The 21,674-nt window shown below is 42.7% G+C and overlaps 1 protein-coding gene across 1 annotated transcript in view; it reads right to left on the bottom strand.

The window, feature by feature from the left end:
• Positions 1-21,674, bottom strand: part of ERBIN (erbb2 interacting protein) — a 710,182-nt gene that overhangs the window by 467,361 nt on the left and 221,147 nt on the right. The gene's annotated exons all lie outside the window — the stretch shown is intronic.

The raw sequence follows: 21,674 nt of genomic DNA, 5'->3' as shown, positions 1-21,674 counted from the left end.
CAGTGCATCACAGTTGTTACACCAGTACCTAATAGTCGACAAGTGGGGCAAAAAGTAGGTGTGACCCTTCAAAAAGCAATTTCTTTACAATTTTTAAGAAATTAACAAACTACAGTGAAATAACAGCACCTCCGGTTCGCCCAGGTAATCATTGTAAAAGTGACTAGAACCATAGCCAGCGGCACATCACCAACACTTTGATTTGTTGCTGGTGTTTTTATGATCATACAAGATACGTTAAACCATAAACCTTTCTAGCAACTGAAGATGATCAGATTACCTGCGTGCAAAGGTAACCCTAGCTCCTGTGCGGCTCGTTCATTATGTCAGAAGCTAAATGTGGTATGTTTACACCAGGGATTCAGTTGCTGTGCAGAGCCGACCAGACATCTCACAGCATGTGCAGAAAATATACCACAGGGAGAGGATCAGAAGGAGCCCAACAAGACAGTGAGAACATCCTATGTGACCACAGGCGAGCTGACTTCCTGTAAACCACACTTACAAGAAGCAGCAGCGGCTTCTCTTTCAGACTCCCCATATTTATAGCAGTATCTGTAACCTACAGCAAGCAATGGCGAGTTCTCGTCTGCGGTGGTTCATACCTCAGCAGGGACAGCCTTTTGGATCCATGCCCTGCACTTGTTTGGACACATTTTGAAAGCGCCAATTCCATCACAAGATGCTCTCAGCACATCCATGCCAGACTGCCAAGCAGCTTACAGAAAACGAGCAAGATTCTTACACAGATCCAATTTCCACAGGCAGAGAAATAAAATACTTTCATCCAAAAAGAAGACAAAAACATTTTATTTTTGCTAATCCCAGTGGCAGCTCCTCCACTAAGGCAGAGGAGCGTCGCACCACTGCTTCGCAGCTGGGAAGTAAAGGATACATAAAATGATAACTCACGTTATTATAATGTTATGGTTCCTTCTGCGGCAGCTTTGCGTTTAGGACGGGGATACTCCGATGACAGAGGAGCTGGGGAGGAGTAATTTGCCCACTCCTAAGTGCACATGACTGTTTGACCCGCCCACAGTCAGGCACACTTTGCATCTTCTCCATACCGGCTGCATTACAGTCTGCGTGGAGAACATGCCCAAGCACCCACACTCTGGTTGAGCGCTGATCCACGGCCCTCAGACTAATCACAACGCTGCATTGTGATTGGGTATCGGGAGACTGGGAGCTGGGTGCTTCCTGCTGCTGGACCGGATTAAGGTAAAGAAGAGGAAGATGAGAGGCGGCAGCTGACCATCATAAACAAGTGTTTTATTTTTCGTCCCCCCCCCACCACCTCCCTTACTGCTAATTCATGCATATGCTGAACATAAACGAATTCTCAAAAAGAATGTTTTGCAAGAAAATAAGACATCCTTGTTCTAGCAGTAGGGTTGCTGCTTCCCGAGTTGGCATATGTGCTTGCACAATAACTAAACCTCCCCAGAGTCACCACGAGATGCCATTGAAGTCGTTACCTTTCTGCTTGGGGTTTGGATGTAATTAATAAAGAAATGGCGCTGGTAGGTTTTAGCTTTATAGCAGCACGTCCACCAAAGGTCCACAGGGAGACAATTGTCATGGACCTGCCTCCCTTTCTTATCATAGTTGCTGCATATGGTAGAGCGAGTCCTTTTCCCACAGAGGAGTGGGGTGGCCTCTTGGTAGTTAGGCTGGATACATATCTTTTACCCACAGTTTTGTTCAGCATTAGTAACAGAGTCTTCACAACTCCCTCTTGCGTTCAGATGCTGAATATTAAGAGCAGTTCGTTTGTAATCATGTCAGATGTTAGCAGATCATTCTGCAAAACAAGAGTCCCTGTTCAAACAGTGGTAGGCTGGAGTGGCCTGACAAAATAGTGCTAAACGGGGTAGGAGATATATGGATAGTTCTCCCTATACTATTTCACTCATAACAACCTATGTAAGCAAGGCAACGAATGGACATTCACACAGTCTTCCGAAAGTATACTCAAAAGATCAATTTTTGTCGATTACAAAAAATAATGGTAAAATTTATTCCCTCCCAACATGGGTTACATTCTAAAACATAATAAAAACATTAGGATTAAAAACCACCAACGGTGGTGAGACAGTAAATATATAATTGAATCAAAAGTGAACAAAACAGTCGACGCAGCGTTTCGGTGTTTTCTAAGTCTTCACACCTTCTTCAGGACTTTTGCAACATATTGACTCAATATCTATAAGGTTAAAAAAAATACATTTTTACTATGTGATTTGATATTTATAAAAAGCTTACAACCCTGCATTGCCATTACCTTGCTCAAAATAGTACACGACTGATCGTCTTATATGCATGTCTCATCTACAACCCCTACAAAGACATTCCTTCATAGAAAAAAGACACAATCTCTTTGGAACTTGATAACAACATCTCATTGGATTATTATAAATTTTTGCTCTGCAATCTATTTGAATTAAGAAGCTATATTCATTGATAATTCTACATGTGATGATTATTTGGTATTACCTGATTTAATGTAAAAAAGGATTTAAATTTCCTTCCATCTAAATTTGGATTGCTCGTATTGTTGATCTTTTCACAGGCTGTTTGGAAGTAAACATAGAGTCCTACTTAGTGGTTTCACCCTATTATGACATTATCAATGATTATCAAAGAACGTTTTTATTATATATATTGTGGCCAACATTTACCTTCACAAATGTTGGCCACAATATATATATATAATAAAAACGTACTTTGATAATGTCTACCATCGTCTACCAGGACAGGTAGACGATGATTTAACACAACATCATTTGTGACCAGGAAATACAACAGTATTGGTTCTAGTACTGACCTCCTGTGCATTTTTTCTTCATGTAGTCTGGAGGCACCATGTTTATGGTTGGCCTTTAGTTTGCAGTTGTGTGTGCAGCGTTGAGACCACGAGTTTCATGGTCTGCAGGGACATTCTTCCTTTCAACACTGTTACATGGAGTGCCCTTTAAGTGATAGTCAAACTGCTAACATTTTTTTTTTATCGTTTTGGAGATGATTTGTTCATCCACGCACAAACAGCCACATCCAAGCCAATTTTCAACAGTTTGCTTATTATTTGGCACGTGGGAAAGCGTCAAGTGAGGTTTCCCTGGCAAATCAGATTAGGGCAGGCGTGTTTCTATTTTCCGGCCTATTCTTCTCGAAGGAGGAATTATATTTAATATGATTTATATCATAAACCCAGGAAGGCAGTCACTGTTTTCCTGGCGCTCAGTGGCAGGTAACAGAGTTGAGGCAACAACACCTTCCCCGTGATCTTGAACTGCAGGAGTCTGCAGTGCAGCAGACAGTGATGGATTCACAGGCAGCATCTGGCTTTTGCAAAGCCTCAGAGGCTGCTGACACAACAACCCTTTAGCATGCTTAGCAGATGATGCAGCACTTGACACAAAAAGGACCACAAATGGCAATTAGCGATTGTTCCCAACAAAACCAGGAAAATAATCAAACAATTGCAGAGTACACAAGAAGGAAGGAGGAGGCTGGGATCCCAAGACTCAGTGTCACAACGGAAAGCAACTAATGATACCCTGACCATGACAATGTTGCACACAAATATAGCTTGCTCTTTAAGAAATTAATAAAACAAAGCAAAGCATGTATGATAAAAACAATATACCGGGGAGCAACACGCAGTTTGTGGTTTCCTTTTACAGCCTTTTATCCCCCAAGTTTCATGTAAAACACTACTTACGGCATTGGCCTTGTCCAGATTGGATTACGGCAACGCCCTAATGCTGGGATACAAGTCCAACATTTAACTAAACTCCAGCGTCTACAGAACGCAGCAGCAAGGCTGGTGCTGGATATTTCCAGATCAGAGCCAGTCGCCCACAGACGGAGAGCCCTTCACTGGATGCCAATGGAGAAGAGGATTATGTTTATGACAGTCTGCCTGGCCTACCAGGCCCTTCATGGTTCAGGACCACAGTTTTTAAGAACACATCTGAAACGGTACGAGCCAGTCAGAAGCCTGAGATCTGTTCATGCAAAACTTTTACAGGTACCTAAATTCAAGCAGGTCAGGTGGTCGGGGGAGGGGGGGGAGAAATTTCTTGTTGCAGACAGCCAGGACCTAGAACCTTCTCCCAATTACGATAAAAAACAGCCCCTCGCTTTTGTCTTTTAGAAATGCCGTAACAGCTCAGCTTTTTACCTCTTAAGACGGCTCATTACCTCTTCGGCAATCCTTCTTACATAGACCCTAGCACCAAGACGCCTCTGGGCATTCGGGCGCTCTATAAATGTTCAAACATTTATGAAAATAGTATTTAGCATGTTCCAATGACCGTTCACTTTTGAACGGACTCCGAGCTCTATTAAATGCTGTGGAAGAGAGAGAGAAGACAGCAGTCCAGCAGGAGTTATTTAACACTTTGTCTAAGTGACAATATCACTATGAGAAGTGGGCCCATTACCGCCCCTCGGAGTAGGGGGGCGTACAACATCTAAAGACAAAGATACAGTGTTCTGCTTTGGTCAGCTGCGACCTAGAAAGCAGGCACATCCTTGGCAACTGGAAGTCACCCAAGGTACAAGGACGGTACCTCACCTTACTCAAGGGAGCGGACTCTGCGATAAGGCAATTTGGCAATGTAAAGCGTCAGAGCAGTATTAAAGACGACACAGCTTATGGCCTTATTCACCCATGTAAATGTATATAAGCAGGCTTACATCTGCATGTGGACAATATTAAATATTTTGTGAATTGCAAACTCCTACATGGTTACATAAGGAAAACAAGAGCGTTTTTAGATTCCTATCTAATAGACCCTGGCTTCCTGAGCAGGACTAGCTTCAGGAATTAAGCTACTGTGTGGTTCAAACTTTCGATAAAACATGTTGCCCGCAGAGAAAGCCAGTTTCCTCAAACATGGGTGAAACATTTAGCTCCACCTTGCAAACATACACATTCCTGGATCTCTATGAGCATCCAAGTTTATAGCGCAGGTGTGTTCTCCGACAACACTAAATCGATGTAGAGTAAGTAATACAAACATATTTTCCTGACTGATCTAATCTGAGATTGACATTGAAATGGAAATAGAAGGGGGCGTGGTTTGGACGCCGAGAGAGATGGCGGCTTTGTGATTCTCTCTACCCGTGCTGAGGCCGTAAAGCGAACTTGGAACGAGTATCACCTCTCCAGCACCGACACAAACGGAAGAATCGGCAACCGGAATGTGAGAGGAGCAGATAGAGAGCACGTTCGACGATTTCTGTGAAGGGGAAGTCGAGTTTTGGCTGCTTCGAGGATTCCGCTCCTGTGGCTGCCAGGCTGCAGCGAGTGAAGGCAGACGAAGGACCGCGTGATTGCCCAGGATGTCGGCGGACGAAATGTGAGGATCCCGATCGGAGTTAGGACGGACAGCTGAGGGCTCCGGTGGTAAACCGGGTCTTTTGAAAAAAGCGCGAAGGGAACCGTGAGTACTGCACCCGACCTCGGGTAAAACAAGAACTGTACAGAAAGGTGACAGCTGCTCGCGCTCACACAAGATGGCGGCTTAGTGTACTTTAACGGTGACTCGATATTCCCTACCGTAGCACATCGGCTTAGGCGCTGCTGTTACCGGCGCTGCTGTTACCGGCATATATTATGAGGGCAAAGAAGTGAAGGCATTCACCCAGAGGAGTGGTAGCGGCCGGGAAATGTAAATTTTGGCGAGTTTGAATGCATTGGCAATATTACTAAGTTTAGAAGAAAAATGCAGGTTCATGGTTCCAAATCAGAAACGGCATTGCTAGAAAGACTGTGATTACTGCAACTTGTATAATACAAGGACTGTGTGCTGGATAAATGCGATGGAAGCAATATTTGGAGATTTGTGATCTGCAACTGTACCATGTGCTACACCAGGAGGCTAAAAAAGGAATTTCAGTGAATGCTTGGATGTAGGTTTCTGGAGCTTGCGCCTACTACACGCCGCTATGGAGGATAAAGCTATGTCTAGATTAACAAAGTGGCTCTACTGGTGCAAGGCTTTACACGCACGTGGTAGCTCCTAAAATGGCGACGCAGGCTTCCACCCTAATTTGAGAAGCGGGCATTTCATCACGGTGTCCGAACAAGATCAGGAAGCAAACAGATAGGTTGTCTATCGTTCCGGCTCCTAGGTGGTCCTGTATGGTTATTGGGCGCTTACTGGTATCAGGCTAGAAAAAAAGGTCTGGAAGTCCGGCAACTACGAGTACTCCGTAAAGGGCAACTACAACTACAGAAAGAACACTGTCAACGATCAGGCAGTCTACGCCACGAGCAGTCATGGCAGATAACAAAGAACTAGCGAAAAGCTTAAAGAGGCTTAAGTCTGATCTGCCTTCGCCCGGCAAAGGGAGGAAAGACGATCCGGATCCGATAGACATGATACTTAACAGACTAGATGAGACGAGGGATCTGGCGAAAGCGACCAAAGAGGAAGTAGCAGCGATCAGACAAGATAACCGCGACACCAACGCAAAACTGTTAGAGGCAAAATCAAGGATTAGCAAACTCGAGAATATGGAAGTCAAGTCCTGTAACGCCATAAAACGTCTATGCATAGCTGCGGACCAAACGACACGGAAACTCGCTGAGTTGGAAGACAGGATTAGAAGGGGGAATCTACGCATTTTTGGTATTCCAGAAGGTTCGGAGGATCAACATGGGGACTGTGTGGCCTTTCTTGAATCCTGGTTCACCCAAGCTACTAACATGACTTTCCTGCACCCGTTGGAATTTGATAGGGCCCATAGGGTGCAGGGCAGGATAACTAAAAATCAAAAAGGCCCTAGAGCTATTGTTTGTAAGCCACTACGTTACCAGCATGTAGAACAAATTCTCACCTTCATGCGAAAAAGCAATCACATTCTGTGGAAATCTGCTAAGATCTACATTTCGCAGGATTACAGTAAAGAGACGGTGGACGTCAGGAAGGCGTTCTTGGCGCTCCGACCGCTGTATGTATGTATTTGTATGTATTTGAGCTTATATAGCGCACATCTACCCACAAAGGGTTTCCCGGAGCTTGCTTAGGGAACCCGTCCTGGTATTCCCCTGTGAGATAACCCCGGCAGGGTATCCACAAGGTGAAAGCCAGGCATCCCGCTGCGAGGGGCCGTTGTGGAGATTAAGCAAGCTATTGCCCAGAGTCGCAGAGTGTGAACCCGTGAGTCGAGAAGGCACCGGAGCGAGAATTATCGAGTCCGTGGAATTTTTGAGCCCAAGACCCGCCGAGGCGGGGAATTGAACCCTGGTCCAGGGCCGATCTCAGCTTCCGGGTCTGCCGCCTCTAACCCCTGAGCCACACTTCTCCACAGTTGAAGAAAAGGGGCTTCCAATATGGTTTCGTAGGTCCAGCGAAGTATTGTGTGATTATTCAAGGTTCTCCACACATTTTTTCAGATCCCCTGAAATTGAAACGTATGCTAGATGGCCCTGAGGACTTAGATATGGAGACAAACAATCCCGAAAGCCCAACAGACCAGGCCTCGGCCTCAGGTTACAAGTGAAGGATCTTCGTATTTCACACATCTTTCTTACGTGCTCCTCTTCCTCGTTGTGGAAGGGTATTGAATGTACTAGACTCTGCTCAAACTCTCTTACCATTGAATGTCCAGGTCAAGAGTGCAATTGTATTGTTATCGATCTTTTGATTATGGAGAATGTCTCTACTATTGCATACTAGTATAGCGATCTTCGAGTAATGGGATTCTTTCTACAAGTTGATACGTTTAACATGTTTCATCATATAGGCCTACACCAGTTGGTAATGTTGTTGTTTTTGTAACTCGCGCACACCAGCAGGAAGCCATGATTCCTACACTTCTTCTCATGAAGTCTCTGAATCTCGATATATGTGATAGGTTACTATATGCGTGGTTTGCTGTGGTTACCTTAGTTAGCAGCAAATTACGAGTCTGCTGAGATTGTTCATATGTTTCAAAACTTTTATGAATGTGTTCATGCACGGGGAGAATACATTGCACTCTCTCTCCAATCACCATGCCTACTACGTACAGGTGGGGTGGGAAGGGTGGGGGTTTGAGGGGATCTGGGGTCGGGTTGTGTGTTTTATGTTTTTTAGTTTTGTTTCTTCTTCTTCTTGCTTGCATACTCTTTACTGCATTAATGCCTGATGGTGGGGAAGGTCACGGACTCTACTTTCGTTAATATGTCCCTTTTAGACCTCAAGGTGTTGTCTCATTGGCATGCTGCTGTTGGCACCAAGTGACAGATATAATTATCAATATGAAGCTTCAATTGACTGTTCACACATAACACAGTTAATACTCCAATGGGAGTGTGTAATGTGGACAAACTGAAGATATTATCTCTCAACGTTAAAGGTCTGAACCAACCTGTCAAGAGACAAAATTTTTTAGATTATATACGGAGATTGAAAGGTGACATTGTATTATTACAGGAGACAAAGCTTGAGGCAAAGCAGTTCTATCACCTGAGGAATAAGTTTTACAATGAGGTTGTGGGCGCGCTGTGCACAAAAAGAATGGTGTTTTAATACTTGTTGCGAAGAAATCAAAGGTAGAGCTTTTGTCTTCCGAGGCGAGTGATGACGGGAGGTGGGTTACGGCCAAACTAAGTAAGGATAATACAGAGTTTTATGTTACGAACATCTATGCCCCTAACACCAATTACCTCAAATTCTGGGAGGATCTCAATAAGCATATTGAAAATATCCCGGATAATGTTGTTCACATACTGGCTGGGGATTTTAATCTTCCAATGGATGCAACGTTGGATAGAGATTCCCACTGTCCCTTCAAAACAAGTAAATCTCATAAAGCCTTCCTCAATCTATGTCAACGCTTTCACTTAGTGGATGCGTGGAGGCTTCAGAACCCTACAGGGAGGGACTATACTTTTTACTCTGCACCACACAACTCGTATTCCCGGATTGACTACATCCTCATAACACAGAACGGGGTTCCTAGAATAGAATCTACTACCATAGAACCTCGTGTAATGTCTGATCACTCTTGCATCTCCTTATCCATTGCAAATGTCAAATCCTCATCTCGTCAGACGTCTTGGTGCCTGAACGATGAAATCCTAAGTAATGATCAACACCGGTCCACAATACAAGCTTCGATCGCTTCTTATTTACAGATTAACAAAGAGGGGGACACATCTTATCTCATTAGATGGGATGCCGTGAAAAGTACCATACGGGGGGTATGTATCAAAATCAGATCAGCAATGAACAAAAACTATAATGCGAAGTTGGAATCTTTGGAGAGTGAAATTATAGACCTTGAGAGTAAGCATTTGAGGGATAGGGATGATATGTCTCTTTATGCCTTGGCGAATAAAAAATACGAATACAATAAAATAATTAGTGATAGAGCGGGAGTTTGGCTTGACAAAAGACGGAGATTTAGACTTTGTGAGTCTAATAAAACTGGTAAGAGCCTAGCCTCATACTTGAAGTTTAAGGTACAGAAGAATTCTATTAGCGTCATTAAAGATGCATTTGGGACTTCACACTCAGAACCAGACAAGATAACAGAGGTGTTCAGGGTATTCTATGAAGACCTCTATGCAAAGAATAAAAAGGTGGAAGTGGACAGGATTAAGAATTACTTCGATGAGTGTGATCTTCCACAGCTTTCTGCTGAAGACCAGGTTGGTCTCAACGGCCCGATTAGTGCTCTAGAAGTAGAAAATGCAATTAAAAGTCTGAAAACAGGAAAGGCTCCAGGCCCAGATGGCTTTACGGCTAAATTCTACAAAACCTTCCCCTCTCTACTGGTTGAACCCCTGCTAAATCTATTTCAGGAGATAAATAGCTAAGGTGAAGTCAGAGGCACTCTAGCAGAGGCAATAATCGCAGTACTTCCTAAAGAAGGGAAAGATCCGTCGCTCCCGAAAAATTATAGACCTATTTCACTAATTAATATAGACTGTAATATCCTGGCTATGATATTTTCCGCCCGCCTTCAGAAGGTCCTTCCCCAGTTAGTCCACCCATCTCAAGCTGGCTTCCATAAAAATAGGTTGTCCAGTGAAAATACAAGGATTCTGGCACATGTGCTAGAAAAAGCAAAATTCCTAGACACACCTACAGTGGCAATAACGTTGGATGCCGAAAAGGCCTTTGACAAGGTTGACTGGTCCTTCCTTGAAGCAGTCCTTTACAAATTTAACTTAGGGGAAACATTTACATGACTGGTAATGTCCCTGTACTGCTGCCCATCGGCAAGAGTTAGGGCTGGTGGATCTTTCTCCTCTGCCTTTCTGTTTGAAGCAAGGTACGAGGCAGGGATGCCCCCTATCTCCTTCACTGTTTTTACTGGCAATTGAGCCATTCTTATATCATAAGAAATGATCCTAACATCGCAGGCATACCATTTGGGGATTGCACTGTCAAATTAACAGCATATGCGGACAATGTGCTTGTTCTCTCTGAGAGAGCTGAGGAGGCCATACCTGCACTCATGTCGGATATTGAGGATTTTTCCAAGGTTTCGGGCTAAAAGCTCAATAAAGACAAAACGGAGGTCAAACTCCTGAACAATATAGGTAATAAAGGGATTATAGGGGACTCTGGTCTCACATGGCAGCCCAAGTGCTTTAAATACCTGGGGTTGGACTTCGATAAAGATTTGGTCTCCACTCTAAAAATTAATGAAGAATTGACTCTAAAAAAGATATCCTCACTGCTGGAAGGTTGGTCTCCAAAATTCCTTTCTTGGTGGGGTAGAGCGGGGACGCTCAAAATGATGTCGACTCCGTTAGTTAACTATTTGGCCAGCATGCTCCCTATGACGTTCTCGAATAACTTTGTTGCTAGGGTAGATCAGCTGTTTAGTAGCTTCCTGTGGCGGGGTAAGAAAGCCATGATATCTCTAAAGAAGCTTCAATTGGCAAAAGATAAAGGCGGCCTGGGTCTGCCTTCGTTCAGGAACTATCAAACAGCCTTTCTTTGTAAACAAGGTGCTCAATGGTTAACAAAATCCCCAATCTATACACCTATATGGATTAATATTGTGAAATCGCTAGTGGGCCATGCTCCTCTTGAATCCTTGCTCACTATGGACCTGTCGCACTTACCACACTCCAAATATATAATGCTAAATACTAGACGGGCCCTGCTTAGACTTGACCAAACACATAAAACTAAACTGACATTCTCTAAATCATCTTTTATGTCCCTATGGAGAAATCCCTACCTCAAGCATAAGGGCAATGGACTCTTCTGGGAATCATGGTCCAAGAAGGGCATTAATTTAGCGGGAGATCTGTACGAGGATAAAGAGCCGATCCCGTTCTCAATCTTGCAGCAGAAGTTTGATCTTACTCCGATAGATTTTTATAATTTCCTGAAAATCAAAGCGGCACTATCTGTCCGTAACTTCTCACCCTACATACCATGGCTAACAACTCATCTCCCACGTCTTATGTACGCAGGTCACTTCGTTTCTAAGGTATATAAACTATTATTACCATTGCCCAAGAGAGCTCACAGAAATGTGGAAGTGAGATGGGAAGCTGAACCGAATTCCACAGAAATAGATTTTGACTGGGACATGATTCATAAGACTGCACTTGCCCACAAAGTATCACCTATCCTATTCCAGACAAAATATATGCTCATAAATAGGTCGTTTTGGACTCCAGAAAAGCTATTCAAATGTAACTTACGAGACTCACCGACATGCTGGAACTGCCAGTCAGGTTCTGGTGATCTTGCCCACATGCTATTCAACTGTCCCTCGCTAAGAGAGTACTGGGGGAAAATATTTGAATGCATTCATCACGTATTCAGGATAAGACCTGTACAGGACTTTGTGTATGTAATTCTAGGGGCGCTTGAGCCACGACTATCAAGTGATCAAGATCGCCAGCTTTTGGATTTAATGCTAACATTGGCATGTAAGGTGGTTCTGTGCAAATGGAAATGTACAAATGAGATAAACTTCAAAATCTGGCAGGAATGGTTATCATTTCTAAGAGGTGCTAATAATCAGGCACTACAGGCCTCTACGTGGTGTCCATCCAATAGGAAGCTGTGGAAATCATTAGACGCGTCTTCATTTCATTATGAGCCACCTTGATGCATTGTATGTCGATCTTGTTACAGTGACCTGTGGTATTTGAGAGTACGTTTGCGATCCTATGCTAGAGTCCTATCCGCTACATCCACACTGAGTGTTCTGCATGTTTATGTATATCAACGAGACAAGCAAGAGTTGATTTTCTTCTTTTTATTATTTGCCTTTCTGTAATTGTCCATCAATAACTGCATCGTATTACTTTTGGTTTGCTACTTCAATAAAAATGACCTGAAATAAAAAAAAGAAATGGAAATAGAAGATGAACTAAGCTGGAGGAAATCCTTAGCCCAATGATGGACCACACAGAGTTTACGTCAGCAAGAGCTTCCTTCTGAAATTATGCTCACTGAACATCTGAACCATTTCAAACATCAACTAAGATTCACTCCTAAGTCAACAATTTTATTGATGAATTTGTTTTCATTGGGACTTTTTGGTTATATAGTGGACCTATAAATGAGGGCCTGTGGGCCATTGTAAGTAGGGAAAGGATTAAGTGTCATTGTGAATGGGCTATAAAGACATGCAGAGCCTGACGTTCACAAGGCTAGCAAGTAACAAGCATTGGCATAGCCAATAGGTATTGCCTCTGGGACCTTATCAATGTTTTGCCAGAGGTGTTTGGAAGTTTGGTAAGAGGGCGGGGTACCCACGTTGAAACTGACTTGGTGGGAACTGGCAAGGGGGCATGCTCTTTTAACAGGCTCATTTAATAAAACAAAATTCTCTTTTGAATGACTTGCACTCTGCCATCAAAGATATTGCAGGATTTACAGCTGCTGCAAAGTTAATCCGAGAGGAGTGATTTAAAGCCTGTTCTTAGAGCATTTTTACCAAGCTACCAAAAAGCATTGGCTTGCATCATCCGCACTGTCCAGAGAGGGAATTCTTCTCTTCCTCTTTTTCTGAGGAATGGTTATGTCTGAAAGACCTGGATTCTCGCCAAGACTTCAACCTCTTCTTTTTTATGTTTGCTCATTGCCTGTTCTCCAAAGTACTCCCAAGGGAGTTCCAGTTTCGAAAGTAGCAGGAACAACTCCTTCCTCAATCTCAGGGGCTTGCTGGCTGTCTAATGGCCAAATTCCACTAAGTCATTGCTTTCTATCCTCACGATCATGGAAAATTGGTAGCTATACCAAGGTAAGTATAACTTTTGCCACTGTCATACACTGTTGAACAAGACCACAGCTTCAGGTCTCCGAAACTCAACTTCTTGCATTGTGTGCAACCCCTTTAACCCTGAGGCCATTTGCTCATGGGGAGAAACAAAAGGTAAATAAGAGAAAAACATAGATACAAGGCAGAGTCAATCAAACATGCATGAGCATTGGAACCGCTGAGCGTGGGTCCCAGAATTTGGGAACACCCGGTTGAGTGAAAAGGGTTAGGAACTGAATTCGTAGACAGAGCCGACTCAACAGGGGGGGGCTCAACAGGCAGCATTCGATGACAAAGCCCAAGGGCTGTAAGTACATGTTACAGGGTGAGTGATGGGGCTTCCACCTGCTTATTATTGAAACAATCAAGAGATGCTTGCCAACTGCAATGAGAAGGAGTGGGTGATGCCCACATTTCAGTGGCTGGCAACACCTTAAGTTACAATTGTATGTTATCAAAGTGCGGCACAAGACATCATCCAACAGATCCTCAGGGGTCCCATGCACAGACTGAGAATGAAGGTGGCAGGAATCAAATGAGGGGGACGATGGTGAAATGTAATAGGTAGCATTAGTGATCTGAACAGTGCGTCTGGACATGTAAGAGAAGCATTAAAAAGTCAGTGAAATCATTACATTTATTTACAGAACCAACACTAACAAATGTACACAATACCGGCTGGAGCAAATATTTTCTCTCCATCCTCAAGAAAGAAGTGTGTCTTTTGGCAGTTTGATTATCAAGTACGTGGCTGAGAAAAAGTGTAGAACCTACCAGAAAAGTAGCTTGCTTAATAAACAGCTAAAATAATCTGAGAACACTTACATTGAAACTATCCTGATTCAAAATTTAGACAATTGTAGAAAGGTATTCATAGACTGGCCCAAATACGTCATGGGCCTTTTATCTCCTACTCTACAAGAAGTACATGCATGTTAAGAAGAGTGGCCTCTTGTAGTAAACAAGCAGACCTCTTGTGTCTCGTAGGACACGGAGAATCATGCCTGGTCACCTCTGCACATCTGGCTTCACATTTCTATCACCGCAAGATGCAGTGTGGGCAGAGAACCCGAAGTAAGAGCTATAACCAGATCTTCATGGCTAGACAGCACAACGAGCAACATTTAGAAGTGTAAGAAGCTCATCATGCTGGTATGGTACTTAGAGATGGAAACCTTAATTTACAAGGCTGAATTTTAGAGGGCCTCAATTAATCGATTTTGGTTCTAAGATGTTGATGTGCAGAGCCATACGCTCAAAATCCACTGGTTACAAGGAGTCTAGAAGTAACCACCTAATCATACTTAAAGAAACGTTTTGTAGTTTGGTCAAGCAGGTATAAAATAAACTCAGTTGGGAAAATACACGATGCAATTAGCAAATGCATTTAACAGAGGAGTGAACTGAGGCGAACTGGATATTCAAGCCACATCCGTACGTAAGTGACAGTCAATGGAGGTTACAATACTCCAGTATAACGGCTGCAGAGGTTAAGGTGTCCAAGTTAGATGCCTCGGGGATGACGAAGAGATGTATTTAAAGTAGTTGCAAAGTTGGAACTGGAGACTGTATGAGAAACTGGATTATCTTATGTCTGTCAAGGGGGATCTGGTACAGGTTCAGTAAACAAATGCCTACAGATTTGACAATCATTAAGTTTGACAATTATCCTAAAATATTTTAGTTTGAGTCTTTGTTGATGGGACCAATCACACGAATGCAAAAGCTGAAACCTTTTCCAAAAGGAATAACATAGAACCTAAAATTATGCATTCTGGGAGTGGTTATTCAGCTTTTACGTTTGCGGCATGTACATGTCCCTTTAAGGGCAAAGTCCGAATAGAAATTACAAGTATAGAAGCAAAGAGGATGCAATCTAGGAATGATTAGTTCACTTTTAAGTTCAAGACATAGATCAGTCTAACTTGGGGGTAAAATCAGACAATGGCGTGGTGAACAACTCACTTTGAGGACTAGTAAGTTAATTACATGTTTTAATTTCCCAAGCTCTATTTTACTATCTGAATTGACTAAAGTCAGAAGCAAACAAGCTTAGAGATTGCAAAACAGGTTACGTAAATTACTTGTGCAAAGGTTTTCCCAATTCATAAAGATCTATAAGCCTTACGTGGCATTTTTGGAGCATGGCAAATGTCAGAGATGAGGTGTAGACATGTCTGGAGCATTCAAATGAAAAATAGCCACTTCCTGAACCAGGTGTACAACCACTGACTGCTGTACACAACCCACACAGACATGGCTTATCCTGAGAGATAATGAAGAGATTATTTAATGGTAGCTGAAACCTGGGACTCAACACTGTAAAAGAAACCAGATCATCTTATGTCTCTCAACAGTTATCCGTCAGTGGACCTACCTTATCAGGCAAGAAGGTATCACTCAGTGGGCAAGAGACCAGGTTATTTGAACCTTAAAGCAAATGTCTTCCTTATCTTGTGCAAGGCAATTTTGCTGTCTTTTAACGCAATGTGATTGCATAAAGACTGAGATGCATCTGTATTAAACTCTATGGTAAGCTACCAGTCGATTTCAGAGTTCTAATAGGAGGTATAATATTAATCCCCCATTACACGATGTCTCTAAATAAAGGGCAACTAGTCCAAGGGCACATATTTAAAAGAGACAAAGAGGAGGTCACAAGCATCTGCACTAAACACAGAGTATGTTAAAAGCTTCTTAGTAACTTGTGGGCTATGGACACAAAAAAAGGGATACATACAGGAAAGGCAGTAAGGTAATCAAATATGCCATTTAACATGTCGTCAGTGATGTAATATGTGAAGTCATATATCGCTTTTCAACACCCAACCTAAACCCTTGCGCTTTAGTGATTTTTTTTTCGTTTTAGAGTGAGCAAAAATCTTATTGCAATACCAAACTATAATCCTGCTGCTTAGGTGGCCTTTGAATTTTTTTTCCAGGACTCGGTGACTGAGTTCCGAGTCCTGAAATGGCTGCCACAACATATGCTCCATATTGTTGCCAGCCAATCAGGATCCGCCCATTGACTTTGAATTAGCCCAACCAGACCATATCTGGACATCAATGGGTCGGATATCTCTAAACTACCCCAAGCACCTTTTTAAACGCAAATTTCTCATAAACGGCTGAACTGATTTACACAAAATAACGAAAAGCACACTTTTTTGCCAAATTTGGTGTAATTCCATTCAGCCAGTTTTTTTGAATCGGAGAGCGAACTTTCCTTTGGTAAGTAATATGGTAAGAATACAGGAAATTGCACTGCTCAGGGAATTACACCTTTTTTTCTTGGCCTTCGCTTGACAGACAGTTACAGAAATTTTTATGAAGGAGCCGAAGTGGATGAACTCTTTTTTTTTTTAATTGAAAGAAATATATGTCTTTATTTATTTATATTTATTATAAGTTTTGTATAGCGCTAGTTGGACCCAAGGGTATCAGAGCGCTTCACAACAGGTACAACAGTGTGCCTTAGTGGCGAAGGTAGACTCCATATCTGGACAGCTTATAGGCATTGCAAATAACAATCATACAGATCATAAGGTCTACAGGGGGGTTCTATGATCTTCCCCTTCAGTTCAGGTGCATTCAAGGAAGAGGGCTTTGAGTAAAGTCTTGAATTTCGGGAAATACGAGGTCATTCTGATGTGTGGGGGGGGGGGGGGGGGGGGGGGGGCGTTCCAGATCTTGGGTGCATTACCCACAAAGGATTTTCTTGTGAATTTACACCCCTGCTCTTGATACAAATAAGTCCCTAACTGCTTCAAGAGAGGGAATGAGTGGAGAAAAAGCAAGTTCCCATATGAAAAGAAAATTCCTGTCCTGGAACGTAAATTTAAGGAAAAAATAAAAAGGCAAAAATGTAAACAAAGGTTACCAACAGAAATCACTTTGGAAATCGGACACTCTACATCCAAATGCGACTCTTTATCTCTCAATACTGCTCAAAGAAGTGGTAGGACTAGTCCTATCCCTTTTGAGGAATAATGCCTCAAAACTGCAAAAACAAATCGCACAGCCCAACTACAATTGTAAAGATAATTACTTTGAAAACTCATCAATGCAGCAATGTCACAGCAAATCTTTTGCCAGTACATTGTCAAATAGTGCACAGCCATAGTTTACAGAGATGAGGCACAGACCATCCTCAGACGGCGTGTTGCCTTGTCAGTATCAAGGGCGTTACTAAACTGAGAAAAAGAATTCGAAACAAGTCATTTTGTTTTTGAAACGGGATGTTGCTCTGCAGGGAACTAGCATGAAGGAAATGCTAAAAAAAGGTCTGGCAATATTAAACATTTTTACTAGCCAGATCCTATTTTTAACGCTGGTCCAACAAGTCACTGAACTCAAATACTGCAGACCAATTTGTGTGTGGTCAATTTGGGCTTGACGCCTGCTTCTGCTGATGATCAGTATGCGTAAAAATCCCAGACCTCTCTGGGTAGCCAACATGACCAACGCGTTCGATGATCTGGCCATTGACAGTGCACAGCATCCCTCTCATCGCAGGGAGTAAGGATGAATTTGCCGGTGTTAGATGTTCTTGAACCTTCTATTAGCCTGGGGCCCATAACTTTAAACGACATTTGGCTGTGGTAATAATATGCGACTGCATATACTAATAGGTATAGTAAGGTCTTAGAAGACAACAAAAAACAGGCATTTCGGCCCTTTACTGTATGTCCTCTTATTCATAGCTTTCAGACCAGAATGAAGCAAACAAAAGATTTACCGCTCTAACATCTAAAAACGAAGTCACTTTAAGTTACACACTTCAAACTCATGCCTTTATTTGGCCATTATCAAAGCATGGTCATTATAGGTTTTAAACATATCTTTGTCAAACTTCAGTCAGCATGTTTGAATGTCTTTCTCCTACAGCACTTAAATAGTGACAATATGAAAACCACGAGCAGAGATATTAATGTTACCAAATCAAACTAAGGCTCTCTACAACCTTCATGGAAGACAGGATCGTTGCACAGTAGTGTTGGATGTCACTAAGGAGAAGCAGTGGCAGGCTGCTGGGAAGGGCCGGCTTTAGGGCAGTGCGACTGGTGCGGCCATGACTGGAACAGAGTAACCTGATGGTCTCAAAGAAATCTCTACTTTGCAGGACCAAGCATAAGGACCTTAAAAGCTATCACCAGGACACATTTTTTCACAGTTATGGCGTTTTGCGTTAGAACTTGTGCAATCTAAAAACCCTGCTAAGCACAACAATTTTCATACCCAACCACCACTTTTGATATCTGAAAAAAATCATAAATCAATAAGTTGCACTTAGATATCGCTGGGCTGATTCGGAATAGACAAAACAGATAGGTGAACCATGCCATTTGGGGGAAAATCAATCTACCCTGAATCAAGATTATTGAAGGTGATGTGCCCTTCTTACATAAAGTTGATGATTTGGATTAAAACCTGGGTATCTCCATCGATAATAGCCTAACTCTCAATGTGCACATCAAAAATTCGGCTAAAGGAGCCCTCTTCACTCTTCGACATCTAAAGAAAATGAAGACCTTTATCCCTACTGATGACTTTAAATTAGTGGTCCAATCTCTTGTCCTTTCGCGTATTTACTACGGCAACGTCATCATCACCAGAATCCCCAAGGTCCACCCTGCTCCACTCAAATCTGTACTCAGCCTTGCAGCAAGACTCATCACCGACTGCAAGCGCTTCGACCACATCTCCCCTGCCCTCAAAACCCTTAAATGGCTCCCCATTGAAGGCAGGTCCGCCTACAAACCCGCTTGCAATACACAAAATTCCTCCATCAAAATACACCGCCATACCTCACCAACAAAATCTGCAAAGCTGGCAGCACACGACCCATGAGAAGCACCAACGCTCTCCTCCTAGTCCCACCTCTGCAAAAAAGAAATCCACTCCTTTTCCGGCAATGCCCTAAACATCTGAAATGCCATCCCAAAAGGTCTACAATGCAACCCTTCCTACTCCAGTTTAAAAAAAAGACCTAAAAAATGCACCTCCTCAATAAATATTGGGGATCCTAACCACCGCCCTGAACTCTCCCTTTCCCCTTCCACTTCTCTGGTCCCCCGGTCTTTCCTACCGTTCTCGCTCCTCCTCCCTCCCCCTCCCCTTCCACTACACTCTACCGGCTCAGCTTTCCCCCTTACCCCCTTACCCACTTCTCTCATCCTCTCCCTCTCATAGTCCTTCCCACCCCCCTCCCACTGCCCCCCTTATGACCAAATTTCCCCCCTTTGCTTCCCTCCTCCCTGTCTCACGTCTAACCTCCAACCCCCTGCTGCCCTTCAAGCCTTTCCCCTTCCCATACTACCATACGAAATCTGATCTCCCACTTCCTTGTTTTACTTGAGTATATTGCACCCGCTCGTCCTACCTGTGTATTTGATTTATGTAAACTCAAGCGGTTTCTAATTTATTGACATGCTGGTTTTACATGCTGTTGAATGATTGTTTTATCCCGTGACCATCTTCTTGCCATGTAAAGAGCTCTGATACCTCTGGGTCCAGCCAGCGCTATATAAAACCTCTAAAATAAATAAATAAATAAAACAATACTATTAGGAACAGGACACTGGGGGTTGCTTTGCTTTAGTACATTTGACCACACTTTCCAAGAAACTCATCTTCATTTTTAGGTTTTGCCTGCACAGCTTGAGAAATCTATTATTTTTAATATAAACTTAAAAAGGACTTACATCCCGCCTCCTCTTTTTCTTGGCTTCTCATTGGTTCCTGTGCAAGCCTCTTACCTTTCCTCCATTCTACTGGATGTAGCATATGTTCCTGCATTTACCAATGCTTGTTCCTCATCTGCTTCTCTTATCAGTTTCCCATCCACCGAAATAGTGTTAACATTCGCTTTGGTCGAACTATATTTTCATAAAGTTTTGCCTTTTACACTTGCATCATATTTATACCACAATTTATCACCTGGAGAGATTAAGTGATTTGCATAGAATCACAGGATTTAGCGGGCGACGCTGAGACTCGAACCGGGACCCCCAGCTATCGGGTCAGCAGTCCTGGCCACTGCGCCACATCCTATCCACTCCTGTGTTATCTGTCAGGGAGCTCTTTCATTCTCCCAGACGATGATTGATGAAACCAGCTCTTTATTTATGACATAAGCGAACCCTTGCATTAGCTATGCCTGTTTAGCACTGATGTCAGGGTTAGCGATCTACACCTGTCAGTTTGGCCTACCCTCACGTTTATAACTTGGAATGACTGCGTGTCTCCAAATAACCTACACCACTTCAGTTACATTGTACACAAGTGGCTTAGCCACATTCCCCTCACTGAGAAATAAAGTATGTATGATGTTACACGTTCTACAGTTCAAGGCCAGACTGCCATAAATGGTAATAAACTGGACGATGCATTCACCAACTGGAGAATTTTTCTCCGCAGATATCTCTCATTCATATGTGGCATCATTACACACACATATCAAGAAGCTTGCATACTAGAACACACATGTACTGCAGAATCCACACACTATACCACAGCTGCCAGGGTGACGGGGGAATAGTGTGTATCCAAGAAAATGAAATGAACAGCTATTGCTTTTCCTGAGCTGCGGCATTCGTTCTTTTGCAGGCATTTTTGGACATGGCAACCTTTACAAAGATTAGCTGTGGAAACCTAGAAGCCAAATTTGTGTGCCTAACAACAATGGCGCGCAATATACTTCCACAGTTAAAAACAAAACACTGCACTATAACTAGGTCAGTATTAAATAACTTGTGCCGCTGAACATTTCGCTAATAATTAGGTGCATGTTGTAGCATGTTACTACTAATAGTGTGTGTTTCCTTGCCACCATAACAAAGTTTGCATTGACTAGACAGCTTGGTTAGCCTGAGCTTACTTAGAAATTAATTTCTGTCATGTTGGAAAATCGCAGCCCTATAGGAAGTACACAAGACAGATTCACACTATATAGATTATGGAAGTTGTCATGGGTTTTAGGGACTCACCAAATGAACCATTGGGATTGAAGACATGCACTGCGATGACCCTTAAATGGCTCTATAGCGAGAGATTTTACATTATTTGACAACTGTAGTTTTTCACACATTTGTAATTTCATTATGGTATATTTACCTGCTGGTTGTCTTGTGGGAAAGATTATGCAAATATACTAGGTCTGAGTTGGATATGGGCACAAGCCAATGATAAAGATGATAGGCCTGAATATTTCTTATGAAAAGTTATGATAAATGTAGTAGGCATGACTTACTGATTCTGAATGTCATTGTTAAAGTCGATAAGTGTGGATTGTCATCACTGAGTGTTAAAGCCCTCAGATTGGTAACTAGGCAAGGGTTTTAGCGTTGTTTACCCCCTGCTACACTATGGATATAGAAGATTTCAACTATTAGAATCCTGTCATTATATGCTGCAAAATTATAATTTGA

Source organism: Lissotriton vulgaris, chromosome 3_1, assembly GCF_964263255.1.
Source record: "Lissotriton vulgaris chromosome 3_1, aLisVul1.2, whole genome shotgun sequence".
In the NCBI taxonomy this organism is placed as follows: domain Eukaryota; kingdom Metazoa; phylum Chordata; class Amphibia; order Caudata; family Salamandridae; genus Lissotriton; species Lissotriton vulgaris.
This window is presented reverse-complemented; position numbering and strand designations above follow the sequence as displayed.